This window comes from Sapajus apella, unplaced genomic scaffold, assembly GCF_009761245.1.
Source record: "Sapajus apella isolate SASKATOON/1434 unplaced genomic scaffold, GSC_monkey_1.0 scaffold3, whole genome shotgun sequence".
Classification (NCBI taxonomy): Eukaryota; Metazoa; Chordata; class Mammalia; order Primates; family Cebidae; genus Sapajus; species Sapajus apella.
Window position 1 is genome coordinate 14,265,728 of NW_022436943.1, and position 15,117 is coordinate 14,280,844.

General features: G+C 37.6%; 1 long non-coding RNA gene across 1 annotated transcript in view; it reads left to right on the forward strand.

The window, feature by feature from the left end:
• Nucleotides 1-2,503: 2,503 nt before the first annotated feature.
• The window catches only part of LOC116531296, a 49,367-nt gene continuing 36,753 nt past the window's right edge, over nt 2,504-15,117 (forward strand). Inside the window, exons 1-2 of the long non-coding RNA XR_004260357.1 lie at nt 2,504-2,596; nt 4,805-4,806. This is a non-coding gene — a long non-coding RNA (uncharacterized LOC116531296). The remainder of the gene's footprint in view (nt 2,597-4,804; nt 4,807-15,117) is intronic.

The following is a 15,117-nucleotide window of genomic DNA, read 5'->3' on the forward strand; positions in this document are numbered from 1 at the left end:
TTTAACACCAGGTACCTGGGTGTTGCAGTCAGAAGTCAAAGGAAAAAGAGGATCTTTAGATGCTCTCTAGAGCCACTTCTGTATCTCAAATCTTCAAAGAAATAAACTTAGTCTATAAATGAAAACAAGTGTTCCAAGAGCCTGGACATGTCACCCAGTGAATCTGGCTGTGTTAAAAATGCTCCCTTTTCTGAGAAAAAAATAAGTGCTGGGTTCTATGACACAGCCAAGAATGGAAAGTTTTTTCTTAGTTTACAGTCTCTTGGGATCACTTATCACTGTAACTCACTCAGAGCCTCCAAAATGCAAAAGATTGATCTCTACAGTACTGGGTATTAAACCAGGCTACAGGCTCACTGTGGCCATCATCACTTATTATAATGCCGTTGATTAGGAGTTAGTAACAAATAATGATGACAACTCAAAATTATTTGCATAAGGAAAATGTAACTAAAAACAAACACACAAAACACTGGCTAGTCAAGGAAAACACCTAACAGACCAATTCTTGAGAAAATCATCTAGTAGATAAGGCTTGCAGGTGTCAGTCTATGGAGAATGAAGAAAATTCCTGTGAGCTTTCCTAAAATGCTCCTTAGGGTATGCTAATATGGAATTATTTTCTTTCACCTATTTCCCTCAGCATATTCTTATTTGGGGGAAAGAAGAACAGCCCCAGTGATTGACCGCTTAGATAAGATAGCTAGTCTCTTGCTTATAGTTGGTTAAAAGGAAGTCATATAGTTGTGTAACCTTTAAACCCTGAAGGAAATGGGTGGTATTTGATGGGATAAAACCCACTGGCTGCCTTATCTTTTAAGGTCTGGATGTCATCTTTTTAATTTCTGCTGCCTGTTTCATTGACTTCCAAGGTCAAAAGAGTGAGATCTATTAGTAAGATGCTTCACATGATCTAAGTTGTTGAGTGGTCTTGGATGTCTCTGACTTGATCTTGGGGCTCTTTAAAACAACATCACTTATTCTGAATAGAGCTTTGATTCTCCAAGTTAACAACAAAAACCAAGAAACAAGTGAAGTATATCAATGAAATGTATTCAAACCAAATGAATACTACAGAGAGACTGTAATTCTTTTTTACTACAGTAATATGGTTTTCTCAACAGGAATTTATTTTGTAGATAATGATCAGTTTGAATATATTAATTTCATAGTTTTAAAATTCATCATCTCTCATTTCTCTCATTCTTAGCAGTGAACATAAATATTTTTTGCACTTTTTTGTTCTAATTGTAATAAAGACACCGTAAATGGAGTGTACTTTGAAACCTAACAAAAATTGTGTTGGTAAACATCATAGATTTCCTCAGCATTATAATCTCTGGAAGTAATTGATCATGCTGTCTTTATCAAAAACACGTAAGATCACATGTGATCACATGACCACATATGACAGCACTGTACCAATCATGGAAAATAACGCTTTTTTCTCTTTTAGAAACTCTTGCTCTAAGAAGTTTGCCATATGAGACACGAGGGATGGATCTTCACTGATTAGTCACAATTAGCAATAGCAAAAAGATTATACGCGATCATACGAGTATAGCGCTTGGTGATATACATATTATTAATATACTTTATATTTGTAGGGGAATTTATTTAGGTAATACAAAGCATTATTTAAATTTATTCTCTCATTCAACCTTCCAAAGACATTCCGTCTTTTACACGTGAACAAACTGAGGCTCAGATAAGTGAAGGGATTTTGCTTATGATGCACGGATGGCAAATGTTAGAGCCAAATGTGGAATTGTTTCGTCCATGTCTCATGTGCAGCAATTGGAGTTTGCAAAATAAATATGACATGATTTCTGCCCAGAGGGAACATGCAGTTTCGTTGGGAAAGTGACTGATGCCATGAAAACAACTTGTATGGTTGGTAAATGAGCACAGTCCTGGGACTAGATAGACTTTGCAACTCACGAAAACCTGTTTCTTTGAGTTGACCAAAGTCGTATGTAAAGTATAAAACAGAAAATCTTTGGACTGATCAGAGATGCTGTATAGACATTTGTTGTCAAAGGATTTAAGACAGTTTGTGATATAAAATGTCTGTTAGTCTAGACCTACCTCTATGCAAATATGTTAACATGCATATAACCATGTTTCTTTAGCAGCTATGCAACACACACTGTAGCTATGAAGAGGGAGCCAGACTATCCTTGAGACATGCATTCAGTTTTGCCTCCTAGGCAGATTTCTGGCAGGACCAGTAAGTGAGGCATGCACAGTACATTGATCGAACATGTTACTGCAAGTGACCAGAGGCTTCGGCCTATGTAAAACCACCAGTCAGTGGTTAATATTCAGCTGAGCTGTAAACTAGAGCACAAAAGCAGGAACAGGATTTGCAATCTGTTAATGTTTTCTTAAAACCTTGTTAAGAAAGTGCTAAGTTCATCATTAATGGAAGCAATATAAATTAAGTGTTATAATTAGCAGTACAATGCTGTACCTTTGTAAAAGTTTACCTTTTATGTCTTTTTGTTTATTAACATAATTTTGTGCTTTGGATAATTATAGCCAAGGGGGAAAAACTGAGAACTGCAAAAGTGCTACTGATTAGTCAAACAGAAATGTAAGTACTCAAAATAAGACATGGAATTAATTAAAATACTATTGGAGTAGTTAAGTTTGTTTGGTGGGAAAGGAGATAGGGACAATTTAAATATAACTCAGTACCTTACTCTTTATGGAGATGATGTACATTTATGCACATTCACAGAATTTGGCACCTAATAGGCATTCAAAAAATGTGTTTCATTTTTACTGTTTATTAAATTTTATATTGACTATCTGATTTCAGCTAATCAAAATTAAAATTGAATCTGTTTGGAACGTTTCTAAATTTTATTACCAGACACCTTAGCATATTTCAAGATTCCTTGTGCTTCTTGCCCATCCTTTAGCTAATCAGCAATTAAACTCCCTAGATTTTACCTCTTTAATAATTAAATACTTTGCCCCCTTTTTCTATGTTTCCACAGCCAGTGCTTTAGTTCACTCCAACATTGTTTCTTCCTTGGATAACTGCTGCAGCCTTCAAAACAGTCTCCCTACCTCTGTCTAGTCTGATTCCCCTTTAGTTCGTATTCCAAATAGAAGTCAGGGACTATTCTTGAACAAATGTATGATCGTGACATTGCCCTTCTTAATCAATTCAGGGAGGTCTTCATAACTTTAGTAACGTTCAGACTCTCCAGTTTAGTACACAGGTCCTTTCAGACCTTACACCCTACCTATTCTCCTTCTCCATTTTATTCCAGTTGTATTAAACTATTTATTATCTCTTAGCTTGAGCCTTTATCCCTCCCTCTGCCTGAAAGACCTTGCCTCTACCTTCACCTCTTCTTCCTCTTGCTAAATTCAATTAATTTCTCAAGGTTCAGTGTAAATTTTGTCTCTGCTAAAACAAACAAACAAACAAACAAACAAAAAACCTTTCTGGATTTCCCCAGGAAGATAGGAGACAATCTTTCTCTGTAATGGTGCATTCCCATTGCATTCTCTGTGTTGGTACATAACAGACATTCAATATTGTATGCATACCCATAGGATGTGAACATATAGGTGTTAAATTTCTTTTAGATAAAATTTTAGCTACTTTAATACAAATAGACATTCTCATATAGTTCAAGACTCCCTGGTAAGGATGGGCCAAGCTGGACATATAGTGTAAGAATTAAACAAAGATACACTGGCTTCTGTAAAAGTAATTTATTGAAGTTTTGATATGACTGTGTTAACTGCTAAAGACTGTGAATAATACTCATTGGCAAAGCAGATTTTAAACCTGATTTATATTGTCTATTTTAGATGCAAAGTACATAAGAAAACCAAGAAAATGCTGTATCTTCTTTTGAAGGTCCCCAAATACATTATTTTCTACTTTAAATTGGTTTCATTGAATGTTCAGTAGCTACATATGCGTATCTACAGAATGTATGTAAATCATAATGGGTAATGATTCAACAAATCCCGTATACCCCTACTCAATGCAACTCAAAGAGTATTACCTTTGAAATTCCATGGGTCTTTCCTTAAGCCCATTCTCTTTCCTCTTCTCAGAGGGATCACTATATTGAATTTTCATCAGGTTCTTATATTTCTTTATAGTTTACCACCTGCTGGTCTTACATGATTTTGCATTTTTTTTGTAGAAGAAATTGTACTATATGTATTTTTTATGTCCAGGTTTTTTTTTTTTTTTTTTTAGTCAGTATAATATTTCTATGATATAACCATGTTGTTTTATTTAGCTGTAATTCACTTCACTCCTGTAGCATATTCTATTATTTGAATATGCCAGAGTTTAAAAAAGAATACATTCTATGGTTGATAGACCCTTTTTTTTTTTCCATTTTTTTTGCTATTATAAATGATGCTTCTGTGAACTTGTCTAGTATATCTCCTGGTATAAAAGTAGATATCTTTATTTTTTATATGTTTGATACAACTTTATAAAAAATAACACCATATTGGGGCAAGCAGTTATTACCCACAATATTATACTTACATGATAATGGTGCACGGTCACACATCACTTGGTTGTTAGAATTTAGTTGATCATTATAAGCTGGAATCGTTTCCACCCATCTCTACCTGCCATAACTGGCACTACACAGATTCCAGAAACCCTTGCGTTTAAAACAATTGCCATGTTTAACCATATATTATAATAACTTATTCTTGTCTCTGTCTCCCAAGGAGACTGGAAGTTTGGGGGTAAGTTCAGTAGCTCTCTTACCTTGACAGGCTTTTTGCTCTAGTGTCTAGCTCACGTGAGATGTTTAGTAATTATGCTTGAGTGAGCAAGTGGTAGGTACTCCATACATATTGGATGATAAAACAAACGGTGTTTATCAAATATCTGTACTACGTTGATCTATGATTTTTTTTACCAAGAGTGTTCTACATATATTTTCTCTCCCACCTGCTCCTTCAAAAGGTGAACCAAAGAAGAGTAAAATCTATAGCCATATATCCACTTTGCTTATAGTATTTGATACAGCACATACTTAGAAACTTTTTCTTGACAGGCAACTTAACAATACAAATGCAATGTGATTGTACTTAATAAAAACTCCAGGGGACTGGAAGTTATACAAATATACTGATATTTAAATATCCTGTGGCCTGCATTATTTTTCCAAACTGAGGTGCTTGTCTTGCTCTGAATGTGGTCATCTCTCCTTATTCATCCCAATCCTTCTTACCACTACCAAGCAAAACTTAACCTGCAATGATATTTCAAACACTTCTTTGAAGCCTCTCGAGTTTTTCTGCATCTTGGCAGGTGAAACAAAGTCCTGAAAACTTCTCATGTTGGATTATGTTGAACAATCTCCAGAATTGTTCAAGTTCACCTCCCATAGCAACACATCTCATTTTGGGTCCTCAGACCATCTGCATCTGAATCATCCATGGTGCCTGTTTAAACCTGACCTACTGAGTCAGCATTGCTGAGGCTCAGATCCAGAAATCTGTGATTTCAGCAATCTCCTCTGGTAATTCCTATGCCTATTAAATCTCAATAACTCACTCTCTTATAGGAGTAATAAATTCAGTGGGTGGGAGAAGCAGTGACATAGGGAAACACATTCTGGTCAAACATGAGACAAGAACACTCTAAAGTGATTTAGAATGCTTTAGAAATATATATTTAACCATAAATTTAAGCCCAAAAACTTGGAACAAATGTGTACTAATCTTTATTAGTGTATTACAGTTTGACAGGTCCATCCCAATCTCTTATTTTCTGTCTCTCTCACTGTGCAATTTTCCAGCTTCGTCATGCTTCCCAGACCTCCACCTGCCCTCTTCCTGGCACCTGATTCCACATTTTCTTTAACAGGGAACAGTGAGGTTACCAGGGACACTCCCTCAGCTTCTTGCCCCTGTCCTGTGATACTTAGTGACACCTCATCCATCCTTCCCCTCCCCGGTTCATCTCAGAAGAAAAACTGCCTCCAACCCCACCTAGGGCCAATCCTCTCCGCTGTGCCCTGTGCTTCACATCTCCTCCGTTTCCCAGGCCAAGCTTCATCAGTTTCTTGTCTCCCTCTCTTTTGGCTGTTCTCTGTGCCATACAGACATCTTCATGACCCTTTCATATTTCCCATCGTAGAAAATGGAGAGAAAAAAACCCTTCATCTGGTCATTGCTCATCTGGTTATCACTCTACATTTTTTTTCTTTTTCTTTTGATTTGAGACAGGGTCTTGTTCTGTCATCCAAACTGGATGACAGTGGAGTGCAGTGGCGTGTTCATGGCTCACTGTAGCCTCAGCCACCTGAGCTCAAGTGATCCTCTTGCCTCAGTCTCCCAAGTAGCAGGGATTACAGGTGCATGACAGCACACCTTGCTAATTTTTTTTTAACTTCTTGTAGAGATGGGGTCTCCCTATGTTGCCCAGGCTAGTCCTGAACTCCTGAGCTCAAACAATCGTCTGGCCTCTGCCTCCCAAAGTGTTACTATTACAGGCATGAGCCATCATGCCCAGCCTGGGCTTACTGGGCCCCCACCTCTCTTCTCATTTCCCCACACTTCTCATCATTATTAACGCAATCCTCATAATGCCATCATCATACCTTTAAAAAACAAAATCTGATTGTGTCATTCCTCAAAAATTTTCAGTGCTTTCATATGCCCCCAGGATAAATACATAACCTCCCTTTCATGAAACACAAAGTCTTTTGTGAGTAGAGTCTTATTTCCTTCCCCAGTTTCTTCTGCCACTTCCTTCTTTTATTTTACACCCCAGATATTCTGCAACATGTCACATCTCCATTTTTCTCAACTTTGCCAACTGCTTGGAACACCATCTCCCCCGCCCTCCACCCTGCTCACACACCCTGTTGCTTTTCTGCTTAGCAGTCTCTCTCATTCTCTGACTCTCAGTCCCATTGTTATCTGTCATTACTCCTTCCCCAATTCTCACAGCAGACTTAGGCTGCTTTGCTCTGTTCCCTGCCCCTGCCCCCTGAGGTTTGCATCTATCTTTGTTAAACCAAAGTTCTTGTTGTATGAAAATAAAAGTGTGGGTTTGCATGTCTATCTTCCCTCAAAACTATAGACTCTTTGAGAATAGGATATTGCTTGGCATGTGATAGTAACTTAAGACATATTTGTTGAATCAATGAATGCATAAATGGGCAAATGAGTTTGATAGATATGACTGTAAAATTATCTTCATAAAATCTGAAAAAAAATTTTAAAACTCTGTAATCTGGAGATCTGTTGAAATGACTAATATTCCATGTAGGTCATGGTGGTAAAGCAGAAATAAAAGGAACATAAAGTACCAAGTATTCAGTCTTGTTTCCCACAGGCACATAAACCAGATGTCCTAATACTTTTTTCCCCCTGCTTTCTGTTTTAAGAAAGAAAGGGACGGGACAACATAACCCACAGGAAATGTTCCATGACATGAAAGAATATCATGAAAGCTGCTATACAGCTGGTGAGATGAATGAAAAATAAACTCAGTGATTTAATATAAACTGTCACTTGCTTCTGCAGAAAAGAAACATTGTGCAGGTGCTTACCAAAAATGGTGCATCGTGGTGAAACCCACATGGGTTCCTGAAAACAGGATCTCGGTCTGGTTAGTCTTTGCTTTCTTGACGCTGCCTAACATGCAGTAGGTGTTTGTTAAACAAAAGAGGAAAGAAGAAATCTGACCAATTTTTTAAGAGGCATTGAACAAGTAATTTGAAGGGTACTGGACATTATCCTAATCTCTCGATTATGGTACTTAAGTCATAGGAATGCTGCTGGAAGTTCTTTCACTGCAAAAATAAGCAGTCAGTAAAAAGGGAAAGGTAACATCTGCAGATGCCATTAAGCATAAAAGGAAAAATGAATCGAAGACAACTGGTCTCCTCTCTGGTTACCGACGGTATTAGAAAATGAGGCTTGTTGTTTGTTTAGAAACAGTATGTTCTTGAATCACGTGCCTGCTGCTTATTCAGTGTTTTGAACCGCAGCTTAAACACTGTAGCTTGAGACAGAGCGGTGGGAGTAATTGAAGCTTTTATCTCCCATGTTCTACCAAGAGTTGTCTGTTTTCAGTTCCTAACTCAGGTGTACTACTTTCTTTTTGCCTAAGTCTTTCCCTTATCCAACTACCTCTCCAGTTCCTCTCGAAGTCTGTTCTTATTCATTTATTTGAAAGATATTCATCGAACACCCACTCTGTGCCAGGCACTGCTCCAGGTGCTGGGGAGACAGCAGGGTTCTCTGCCATCCTTGTTCTCATGGAGGCCGTAGTCTCATCCTGCAAAAGCAATGACAAAAAAGTAACGCATGGAGCGCCAGGTGGGTATAAGAATTATGAGGGGGGCTGAGCTCTTTTGGACGGGTGGTCAGAAAATGCATCTCTGAAGAGGCTGCATTTCCTTTCATTTCAGTCCATTTTTCACTTTTATCCACATGATTGTCACAGAGCCTAACTTACGTGAGTCTGAGGCTGATAGCTGTCGTATTGAGCTTGGTCCTGCTATATTATTTTCTGTTTTTCTTATTGTCCTATAGCTTCTGGGTGTCCTGTACAATTCTATAGGAAAAACAATTCTCTTCCCATGCCTTCACTACTTATTGAAGCTGCAAAAAAATATTAAAGAGCAATAGCCAAGAGTCTGAAGGCCCCAGAGTATACACACAGACACACACAAACAAAACACACACACGCTTTTTTATGCCAGTTAAGTCAATATTATGAATATTAAATATTATGAATATTAAATGAGATAATGCTTTAAAATATTTTGTGCCAGTACCTTATACATAGTAAATACTCAATAAACACTATTACGCTATTATGATTACTTTATTATTATTTCACAGACACTTGTAACGATATTGCTGGATCTTGCATTCTTTGATATGCTCCCATTTAGACATCATATTCTCCAAAGTTTGCTGGGTGCAGAGATATAGTAGGTGCACAGGTCCTAGGGAAGACAGAGTTCCCTCCCTCTTTTGCTTATGAGACAGAGAACACACACCATCTATTCAACTATTGAAAAACACTTCCATTTACAAAGCAACCTAACTAGAAGCACAAATTAATGCATCCAAATGGAAAACCCAACTCTTTAGGGAAGGATGATTAAAATGTCACCGCCTAGATAATTTCACCTTTTAATCATAGTGCTCCTTCTTAGAGAGAAGCATAAAACCCGGGAAGCCCAGCAGGTGAGGGTCCTATTATTTACCACATTGAAAATGGGGAGAGAATCTGTCTGCTAGAGATGGCAGAAGCACTCTGGGAAAATTTTGGTTAATTAAAAGTAATTCCAACCCACTTGCCAGATAATTCTACTTTCTTTTTTGTTTGACTCTTGTAATTTCATTTGGAATGGTTCATTACAGGTGGAAAAAAATAAGGTTAGCCTTTAGGATTCAAATATCTGAACCTCATATGCCAACTATATTTTAGAGTTTTCAACACAGTTATGAGAAACGCTGGTATGGTGAAATCATGAGACAGGATGGCTATATTCAAATAGATTCATTCCAAAAATTCTGCCAATTAATTTCTGAAGCTAGGGGCATGACTTTAATTTGTAATTTAATTTCTTCCCAGTACCTATGTTCCTGGTTATTGTTGCTTTATAACAAATTAACCTAAACCTTAGTGACCTAAAATGCACAAATAGTTTCTTTCTTTTTATTTATTTATTTATTTTTTTGAGACATAGTCTTGCTCTGTTGCCCAGGCTGGAGTGCAATGGCATGACCTCAGCTCACTGCAATGTCTGCCTCCCAGGTTCAAGTTATTCTCCTGCCTCAGCCTCCCAAGTAGCTGGGATTACAGGCACCCACCACCACACCTGGCTAATTTTTTGTATTTTTGGTAGACACGGGCTTCACCATTTTGGTCAAGCTAGTCTCAAACTCCTGACCTCAGGTGATCCACCCGCCTCAGCCTCCCAAAGTGCATGGGATAACAGGTGTGAGCCACCGTGCCCAGCTAAGTATTTTCTTATCTTTATAGTTTCTAACAACTAGCTACTGAGAAGGAAGGGCTTGGCTGGGGCGTTTGGGCTCATGATATTCACATAGTTGTAAGCTTAGCTGACCTTAAAAAGCAGGGGCTGGAGCAGGTAGGGGGCCCCTTGATGTCAGGACTTCTTCACGTGATCACTCTGGGATGTTAGTTTGGGCTTTCTTGTAGTATGGCTGCCTTGGGGCAGCTGAACTGCTTCCAGGGCACTCTGGCCTCCTTCATGAGTATTCCGGCTCACAGGGCGGGAGCTGACCTGCCTCAGAGGTCATGCACCATCACTCTGCTTCATCCCAATGCTTATGAGTGAGTCACAACCTTGCTCAAATTCAAGATGGAAGGGGGAGCTACAAGGTCTTGGAGGAGCATTTGGGATAAGAGATCATGTCATGACTGTCCTTGGGAAATACAGTCTACTGCAGTCTACTAATCGCAGGTTACAGGAGGTGGCCTACGCTAGAAGACCGCCAAATTTCTCAGGAAATGAAAATGTGGTTCCTAGCATTTGTGTGAGAAACTGGAAATGAAAAGTCAGGAGGGCCTAGATATTAGCAAACTAAACTAAAAGGGAAAAAAACAAACTTTCTGTTGCTTTTTTGTTCATATTGGGATAAAAACACCATAGTTACTTTTAACAAAATTAAAGTGTAATTTTTTTCTTTAGTACTGCCATATAATTATTCTATGATGAAAAATAATGACCCCAGATCTCTTTAATAACTTCACCCTTTCAAACTCTAACAAAAAACTAAATAACAAATTAACAACAACAACAAGAAAAAGTTGATACTGATAAGTTTTTTTCCTGCTGCCTGAAAGAAATAGCAGAAAAAACTCAGGCATTTTATCTGACAGTCACAGGAGAAGTGTGATAAAGACCTGTGCAAACATTATGTGATACCACTTGGTGCTGAAACCAGGGCTTGGGTCCCCGGTTTACACCTCCGACCTTGCTATTTTAAAAGTGGTTTGATTCTGGTTGGGCTGATTAGGAATGTAATAGAAACCACATGGTCTTGAATTATAAATTAATTCGAACCAACTTTCAGGTGTGGGATTCTGTGAGCCGAGAAGTAAATTATCATTCAGAATTACTCATTCTTTTTCATCCTGGGTAAATATTTTAGCCCCTACCACCAGTAATTGTATTCAAAATGATCAAGAAAACATGATGCTATGTAATCTGGCTTTATTAATGGATGAACGTTGATATACTCTTGATCTTGCTTGGGGGGAATTGTTATTGTCATCTGTTTCATTCCTTTACGATTTTGCATGTGAACATTCCATCATGTGTATATAGGAGAAGGCAAACTCCCACAACAAACGATTTCACTTACATTCATATCAGGCCGGAATTTGCTTCCAATGTTATTCACCTCCAGCTTTTTCTACTTTAATTTTTTAGTTTTTAAAGTTTTTATGAGGTGAATGTATATAATATAATTTACCGTCTTTACCATTTTCAAGCGTACATTTCAGTGTCATAAATACATTTATATTCTTCTTTTCCTCTCATCTCCCCTCTTCCAATGTGGATTTAAATTCTGTGTGTGTTTATCTGTGTGTGTCTGCATGTGTTAGGTGAAGGTAAACGTCTCTAATGGGTACAAAAATAGGTAGAGGCTGGGCACGGTGGTTCACCCCTGTAATCCCAGCACTTTGGGAGGTGGAGGTGAGTGGATTACTTGAGGCCAGGAGTTCAAGACCAGCCTGGCCAACGTGGCGAAACCCCATCTCTACTAAAAATACAAAAATTAGCTGGGGACAGTGGCTCATGCCTGTAATCCCAGCTTGGGAGGCTGGGGCAGGAGAATCGCTTGAACCTGGCATGCAGAGTTTGCAGTGAGCAGGGATCGCGTCATTGCACTCCAGCCTGGGTGACAGAGCAATACTGTCTTAAAAAAAAAAAAAAGAAAAAGTAGATCGGCATTTTAGCAGGACTAGAGAAAGGATACACTTGAAATGAATGGAACAAGCTGGTCCTTTCTTGTGGGAAAAGTACCCTAGACTGCGTGGCTGTCTCCAGAGTCTATGCTGCCCAGCAAATAACCCTGGTGGGAAAGGCATGTATGGCAGCTCACCAAACTAGGACTGCTAGGACTACGTATCTAATTAGCAGAACGTTTCATAACTTCCCACCCTCTTTTAAACAAAAACCCTAGGAGTTTCTTCCAGTGACCTGCTGCTGACAGTGGCCACATGGACTTCTACTCTGAATGTTCACATTGATATAGCTCTTAGCACAGATGGTTTATAGAATCCTTTTTTCTGGAAGCCAATACTGTCATACATTTTCTCAAAAAGAAAGTGAGAATATCAACAGCAGTAATTTCTTCATTTTACCTTATTTAAACTAAATTGTATGTAGACCCAGACAATTTTTTTTTTTCAGATCTGCCTACAGTTACAGTTAGAGTGTCAAGGCAGACTGGGAAGCAGTTTGTTATTTTGTCAAAAGGCAGTTAGGTAAATGCAGCTGAACCCTTAAACAGCTCTTTAGTTACTACTGAATAAATTAAGCACGAGTGGCAGCCTGGCCTTCGACCATTCTGGGTTAGTCTGACACGTTGCAACTGTCTTCAGGTTGAACTTAAGATAATACTGTACCTCATCAAGTACCACCAACAATTTCAAAACCAGAAATCACTTGTGGGGCCCCACTTCCTCGAAATTCCTCCATCTTCATTTGATCCAGGAAAGAAATTGGCTTTTTGTAACTGTTACTCAGACCTCAAATGCACAGAAAATAAGCCAGCTTGACAACAGAGGAAGAATGACAAATGTTATCTTTGGTGACCAGATCTTAAGTGCTAATGTAGAATAGCAAGGAATGGAGTTTGCAGAAGAGTTAAGTGCCCGGCATTATGGTGAATAATGGGAAATGATGTCAAGGATGTTTCTGTCTAACTTCAGAAGTCTCAGTTGCACAGACATTCAGGATGTTTGCACATTTCCAGGGAGAACAAGCAAAATTAGAAAACTCAAGTCAAAGAAGCAGCTAAAACCTGATGACTCACTCTCTTTTGCTTAAATAAGAGCCTCAAACACAAATATACAGCTTCAATACATCTAAATACGGCGCTAAAAAGACAAAACAAGTTCTCAAGTACTGTAACAAAAAAGGGGTGAGTGGCAATTAACAGCTTCTTAAAGATTTTCATATTTAAGAAAAGAGTCTATTAATTTAGTCATTTAGAATAGCTATTAAAAGTGTAGACTTGGTAGTGAAATTCCTGTGTTCAACATAAAGACTGTCATCTAGCAGGAGTGTGCCTTTGGGCAGGTTACTTATATTTTGTTTACCTCAGTTTTCTTATCTGTAAATTGAGAATACTTATAGTATCTATCTCTCCACTAATACTATGCTACTATATTTACCTAGATAGTTCTAATACTATAGTGTCTAGATAATGTGTGCAAAGAAAGTGCCTTGTACATGGTGACTACTCAATAAATGCTAGGAGTTATAATGATGATGATGAAGATGATGAGTACCATTTGGAAAACTAACTTTTTAAGGATGTCAGTACCTATAATCCTGGACGATTCCAAATATCCTGTGTATCAAGAAAACAATCATATTCACAATGACATCAAGGGAAATAAAATAGTCATAAACTTAGGCAAGGAGTTAAAAGACCTATACACTAAAAATGATAAAACATTGATGAAATAAATTGAAGAGTATTCAAATAAATGAAAAGATGTCCTGCATTCATGCTTTGGGAGAATCAATATAATTAAAATGTTCATCCTATTCAAAGCGATATTCAGATTCAACGCAATTCCTAACAAAATTCCAATGGCATTCTTCACAGAAATAGAGAAAATGATCCATTTGTATGAAACCACAAAAAATGTGTATGGAACCACAAAAATCCCCAAATAGCCAAAGTAATATTGACAAAGAAAAACAAAGTTGAAGGCATCACACTACCTGACTTAAAATTATATTACAAAGTGATAATAATCAAAACAGTGTGGTGTTGGCACAAAAAGAGAAATGCAGACTAATGGAACAAAATTGAGTCCAGAAATAAATCTAACCTTATGATCAACTAATTTTTGACAAGGGCACCAAGAAGACAACAATGGATAAAAGGTAGTCTCTTCAGTAAATGATACTAGGAAAGCAGAATTTTGACATGCAAAAAAATGAAATCATATCTTTATCTTGCACCATACATAAAAAAATCAATTCAAAATGGATAAAAGGACTAAATGTAAGACCTGAAAGCATAAAACTCCTAGAAGAGAACATAGGGGAGAAGTTGCTTGATGTTACCCTTGACAATGATTTTTTGAATATCACACCAAAAGCACAGGCTACAAAAAGAAAAATAAATAAATGGGATTATATCAAACTAAATAGCTTCCACACAGCAGAGAAAGAAATAAACAAAATGAAAAGTCCTATAGACTGGGAAAAATATTTGCATATCACATATCTGATAAGGAGTTAATACCCAACACTTATAAAGAACTCTCACAACTCAATAGAAAAAAACCAAATAACCCTATTAAAAATGAGCAAAAACCTAGGCAAATATTTTTCCAAAAAAGACATAAAAATGGCCAAACAATATATGAAAAGGTGCTAAACATCATTAACCATAAGGGAAATTTAAAACTGCTATAAGCTATTACCTCACATCTGTTAGGATGGGCATTATGTAAGAGACAAGAGACAGTAAATACTGGTGAGGATATGGAGAAAAGGAAACCCTAGTACACTATTGATGGGAAGGTAGCCGTTATGGAAAACGGTGTGTAGGTTTCTAAAGAAGTTAAAAATAGTACCATCGTATGACCCAGAAGTCTTTTTTCTGGGTATATACCCACAGGGGATGAAATCATCACCTTGTAAAAATGTCTTCATCCTTCAATGTTCATTGCAGCATTATTCCCAATAGCCAAGATATGGAAACTACCTAAGTGATTGTTGACAGATGAATGGATAAAGAAACTGTGATTTTACATATACAATGGAATATTACTCAGTCTTTAAAAAAGGAGATCCTGCCATTTGCCACAACATGGATAAAACTGGAGGACAGTATGCTAAGTGAAATAAGCCAGACAGAGAA